The 5,485-nt window shown below is 42.1% G+C and overlaps 1 protein-coding gene across 1 annotated transcript in view; it reads right to left on the reverse strand.

Moving 5' to 3' along the window:
* The window catches only part of LOC103517103 (zinc finger protein 2), a 28,560-nt gene extending 26,374 nt beyond the window's left edge, over nucleotides 1–2,186 (reverse strand). Inside the window, exon 1 of the mRNA XM_026829319.1 lies at nucleotides 1,753–2,186. The gene's annotated coding sequence lies outside the window, so the exon portion shown is untranslated. The remainder of the gene's footprint in view (nucleotides 1–1,752) is intronic.
* Nucleotides 2,187–5,485: the final 3,299 nt, after the last annotated feature.

The raw sequence follows: 5,485 nt of genomic DNA on the forward strand, positions 1-5,485 counted from the left end.
CTAATTTTTTGTCTTCTCCTCCCCCCCCCACCCTTCGTCTTCCTATTGTTATTTTCTTCTTCTTCCTCTTTCTTTTTGTTTTCTTTTTCTTCTTCAGTACCTAGATATTGTGTTGCCACTACGTTTTTTGTTTGTCTTTTTCTTTCGGTTTGTTTTCCTTCTTCTTCTTCTCTTTCACTTTCGTTCTTTTTTTCGTTAGGTAGGTAACATCGTTTTTGAAACTTGATCACAAGTGAAACTTTGTGTTGAATTAAGTACCAAACTATAGGTACCTAATTCAACAGAGGTTTTCAGTTATGTATGCATTGTATCGCACCGAAATTAAAGAGAAGAGAGGATAGCAGAAAGTCAGCCGTTCCGAGAACAACCCTTATCTGTTTAGGATAAAGTTCTCCCTGTGAGCGGGAATTGATCACGCGACCTGGCGCTTACAAGACAGGCGTGTTCCAAACTTACTAGGCTGGCTATTGGCTAAGAGTCATTTTTATTTTTATTTATTTTGTTGCAGCTTAGTTAGCTTGGTTACCTTGTAAGCGCTAGGCCGCGGGTTCGATTCCTGTCGGGGTTGGATTTTATCCTGAACGGATAATGTTCGTTCTCGGAACGGCTAGTTTTCTCCTATCCTGTCTTCCTTCTCTCTTCGATTACGGGACTATAAGACCTTGGCAGTTACAGTTTGCTGTATCAAAAAAAAAAAAATTGTGTCTTCAACTCTTCAGTGGGTTGTATTCTGGCAAGAGAGCTAGGTGATTTTAACCCAAATCAATGTAGGTATCTACCTTCTGTAGGTATCCCTTTCCTTTTTACTCAAAAAACAAAAAAAAAGAGGTATCTACCTTATACTCGTACTTCATATAACCCCAAAAAAGGTCTTCCAAGTTCCAACGTTGCCAAGTTTCCTGTTGTAAGAAAATGGGTAAAAAAAAGGAAAGGAGGAAAGGCTCCCTCTTTTTTTGTCCCCATTTCCCTTACGAAAACAACGCACAAAAAACCCTCTCAAAACATTTGAGAGCAAAAAACCCGAGGGGAACAAAAACTCCCTCTCCTTTTGTCCACATTATTTCCCTTTCGGTGATAAAGATGAAACTTTGGAAATCTTAACCCTTAAAAGAAGAACACTTATACTCTTTAACATCAACTGTGAAGAGTACAAGTTACTGGTGTTCTTCTTTTCAATATGAATTTTCACAAAGTCACGTCAGAATCTAACAGTATCTTAACATTCTTAACCCTTAGTTAATCCGGATGTCCTGGCACGCAAAAGGAGGGGTAACGAGCTTCAGAAGAGTGAAAATTCTCTATCGCCGCGCCGGTGCGGTGGCGGGTTAAAGGAAAAAGGTTAAGGAGGGGAGGGTTAAAGTCTATAGTAAAAACAATAAGGGGGGGGAGGGGAAGTGATTCTATTTGGCTTTTTTGCTCCTCTCTAGACTTGGGGAGCTTTTTTGCTACATTTCCGGGTGAAATGAGGGGGGGAGCAGGGCCTTCACCGCATAACAGGGCTAACGCCAACAATATTTCACACACAAGAATACCAAATAAGCCAAGGCCTAACTTTTTGGAGGTGGATCTCCTCTTGCAAATTTCGAGGCCTATTGAGGAGCCCGGGCCCGCCGATAGCCAATAGGCAGTGGCGTAGCGTCCATGTAGGGCGTGTATGGCGGCCATACACTCAAAATTTCACTCAAATATCTATTACTCCAGCCTGAACACTACAAATGTAAAGAAAAGAGAACTATGTAGTATCAAACTTACCTCTACAAAAGTCGTCGCGTTCTCAAAACGATCCCAAACATAAGCGGGCAAATCCACACAAGATGTTTCAAGGGTAAGGTAGAACTCCAGATAGGTAAATAGCCGAATAAGCTAGGTGACCAGAATCCACAAAGTTAGGTGACAAAATTTAGGCTTCCAGATGGTAAGGGGGGACTTCAGACTCCAGGTGTTGATTTAGAGATCCACAATCCAAGTTAGTAAGTTAGGACTCCTAATAGGTGAGTATCCAGAATCGATATAGTAAGTTGGTATCCGGTTGGTAACTTGGGAGCTCAAATATGGGAATTCGGGTGTCCAAAGACCAGTTGCTAAGTTAGGTGTCCGGTTGATAAGTAAGTTAGGCTCCCAGTCGGTAAGTTAGATATTCAGGGGGTAAGTTTTATTAGGACGCCAAATCGTAAGTTCTTAGGTGTTCAGATGTATAATGCCTATCCCGTAGTATGTATGTCCCCCATCAGATGAGCGAGAAGAGACACAATACTTCCCATTTCGGTGCTGGGCCAACACGAGAACACCAGAAAGTAACCCGATGAAAAATTTGCAATCGAAATACGACTGCAAATTTTTGTTGGTGGGGATCGAACCTGGGACCTTCTGCATGGTAATCCAGCTCGTTACCACTAAGCTAACCGTGCCCCACTTAGCCCCCCACGTTAAATCCCGCCTGGGAATCCCATTCATGAATTTTTTCTACAAAAACAACAAGAAAAAAGTAAAAACAATCGAAGTGGGAATTCTTGTCGAGCGGCGGGAGAGAAAAATCCCGCGGTCAAAATTTCCCTCTCGAGAGGCAAAAAATCCCCGCCTGGAATCCGAGATTCAGAAGGTAATAAAAAACATTAGCTGCGAGAGAGAGAGAGAGAGAGAGAGAGAGAGAGAGAGAGAGAAAGAGAGAGAGAGAGCGGAATCTTGAGAAAAAATGTAAACAGAGAAAGAGATTAGAAGAACGATCGAAACGAGAAACGTCTTTTTAGCATTTTTGTAATGTTTTAATTACATACCTAATTTGTAAGTAAATTTTGAACAGAAGGAGGTACCTACCTACAAAACACCAGACTGCAAGGCTCTATTTGCAAAGCATGGTGAAAAGAGCGCATCCACTATTTCATCTATTGTTCTATTGCAAAGCATGGTGAAAAGAGCGCATCCACTATTTCACTACCTACCTAATTTGTAAGTAAATTTTGAACAGAAGGAGGTACCTACCTACAAAACACCAGACTGCAAGGCTCTATTTGTAAAGCATGGTGAAAAGAGCGCATCCACTATTTCATCTATTGCAAAGCATGGTAAAATAAGCATAAGCACATCCACCATTCATAGTTCGTAGTTTTACCTTCAGATGTTTTTTATCGCCTTTTAAGAGACTTTCCAATGCAGAAAGTAGGTACAATATAACCTCGATTATTTCAACTAATTGGGACTATACAGGGTGGTTCGTGATTTGCGAACCACGCTTATATCTCAGAAACGGCTAGTAATTAAGGAATGAAATAAACGGCATCATGTAGATGAAATTTTGATGATTAAAATGGCTTTTTTTAAATTTGCAATTTTTTTTGCAAAGCATGCTCAGAAAACTTTTCGGTCCTGCGCACACCGGATCTTTCGGGAAAGTTCGGGCCAGATCCGAATCAGGACGAATCGTATTATGATTGGCAGTGTGGGAGCCTTATAGTCTGACTCAGGTAGGTTGAGAATTTTTGTAGCAAGGTTCAAACTGTGAGGCCCGTCGCACAATGGAAGCGTAGTCGCGTGACTTTTGGTAGGGCGTAGTCACCTGAAAACCCATGCAAACCTATGAAAATAATAGAGACTATGACTTTATCTATCAACTATCATTTTTATATGTATAGGTTTGGTTTTGCAGCCGACTACGCGCTACAAAAATCGCGCGCCAGCCTAGTTAGCTTAGTTGGTAGTGCGTCTGCCTTGTAAGCGCTAGGCCGCGGGTTCGATTCCCGCCCGGGGCGGATTTTATCCTGATGGGATAATGTTCGTTCTCGGAACGGCTGGCTTTCTCCTATCCTGTCTTCCTTCTCTCCTCGATTTCGGGACGATAAGACCATAGCAGTTAAAGTTCCCTCTGTCAAACCTCTTAAAAAAAAAAAAAAAAAAAAAAAAAAAAAAAAAAAAAAAAAAAAACAAAAAAAATGGATAAAAGTTGCACGACTACACTTCCAATGCAACCGCAATGGCTCTGAAATGTTTCTTCCTCACCATCTCTCCTCAGGTATGGCTGTGTTACACGAAGTGCTGGGCATGTACCATAGCGGCGTGTTCAAGGACGGACAACTAGTCAGCAACAAATCTACCAACAAGCAAGACCTGAAGACAATTCGCGGCGATCAAATCACTTGGATAGATGGACGGGAAACGTATTGTTCAAATATCGGGAGACTTATATCCGAAGTGGACGCGATTATCATGCGAGCCAACAGGATGGTCAATAATGGTCGAATGGGAGACTTTGTTATCAACGGACGAACCAAGGTAAGCCAGCCCAAGTTACCTTGGAAGGTAGCACGCCTGCCTTGTAAGCGCTAGGCCGCGGGTTCGATTCCCGCCGCCCGGGGCGGCGTGGCGGATTTCATCCTGAAGGGATTAGGTTTGTTCTCGGAGTACCTTGAACCCTAAGGATGTTGTACCTTGAACCCTAAGGATGTTGTACCTTGAACCCTAAGGATGTTGTACCTTGAACCCTAAGGATGTTGTACCTTGAACCCTAAGGATGTTGTACCTTGAACCCTAAGGATGTTGTACCTTGAACCCTAAGGATGTTGTACCTTGAACCCTAAGGATGTTGTACCTTGAACCCTAAGGATGTTGTACCTTGAACCCTAAGGATGTTGTACCTTGAACCCTAAGGATGTTGTACCTTGAACCCTAAGGATGTTGTACCTTGAACCCTAAGGATGTTGTACCTTGAACCCTAAGGATGTTGTACCTTGAACCCTAAGGATGTTGTACCTTGAACCCTAAGGATGTTGTACCTTGAACCCTAAGGATGTTGTACCTTGAACCCTAAGGATGTTGTACCTTGAACCCTAAGGATGTTGTACCTTGAACCCTAAGGATGTTGTACCTTGAACCCTAAGGATGTTGTACCTTGAACCCTAAGGATGTTGTACCTTGAACCCTAAGGATGTTGTACCTTGAACCCTAAGGATGTTGTACCTTGAACCCTAAGGATGTTGTACCTTGAACCCTAAGGATGTTGTACCTTGAACCCTAAGGATGTTGTACCTTGAACCCTAAGGATGTTGTACCTTGAACCCTAAGGATGTTGTACCTTGAACCCTAAGGATGTTGTACCTTGAACCCTAAGGATGTTGTACCTTGAACCCTAAGGATGTTGTACCGTTTTGAATGAGGAAATTCTGGTACGAAAGTATACCAGGGGGCCAAGGTACGACGTGTTGAATTTGGGGACCAAGGTGCAAAGGGTTCATTGAGGCCAAGGTACAAAGGGGTGACTTTTTCCGGACTTCTGGAAAATTCTACTATAAAATATTGGGCAATCAAATTGCAATACCAAGAAAACCAAACCTTACAAAATTTGCTACCGATTGGTAGCGGTTTCAGTTAGATAAAGTAATAATAACTTACCTTCCAATCAAAACAATTTTTTTTAAAAAATGTTCGAAACACAGACCAAAAAACGACTTTCCTAATTAATTTCTCAACGACAACTGATTTGTTTACAAATCAA

Source organism: Diaphorina citri, unplaced genomic scaffold, assembly GCF_000475195.1.
Source record: "Diaphorina citri unplaced genomic scaffold, Diaci psyllid genome assembly version 1.1 scaffold1747, whole genome shotgun sequence".
Classification (NCBI taxonomy): domain Eukaryota; kingdom Metazoa; phylum Arthropoda; class Insecta; order Hemiptera; family Psyllidae; genus Diaphorina; species Diaphorina citri.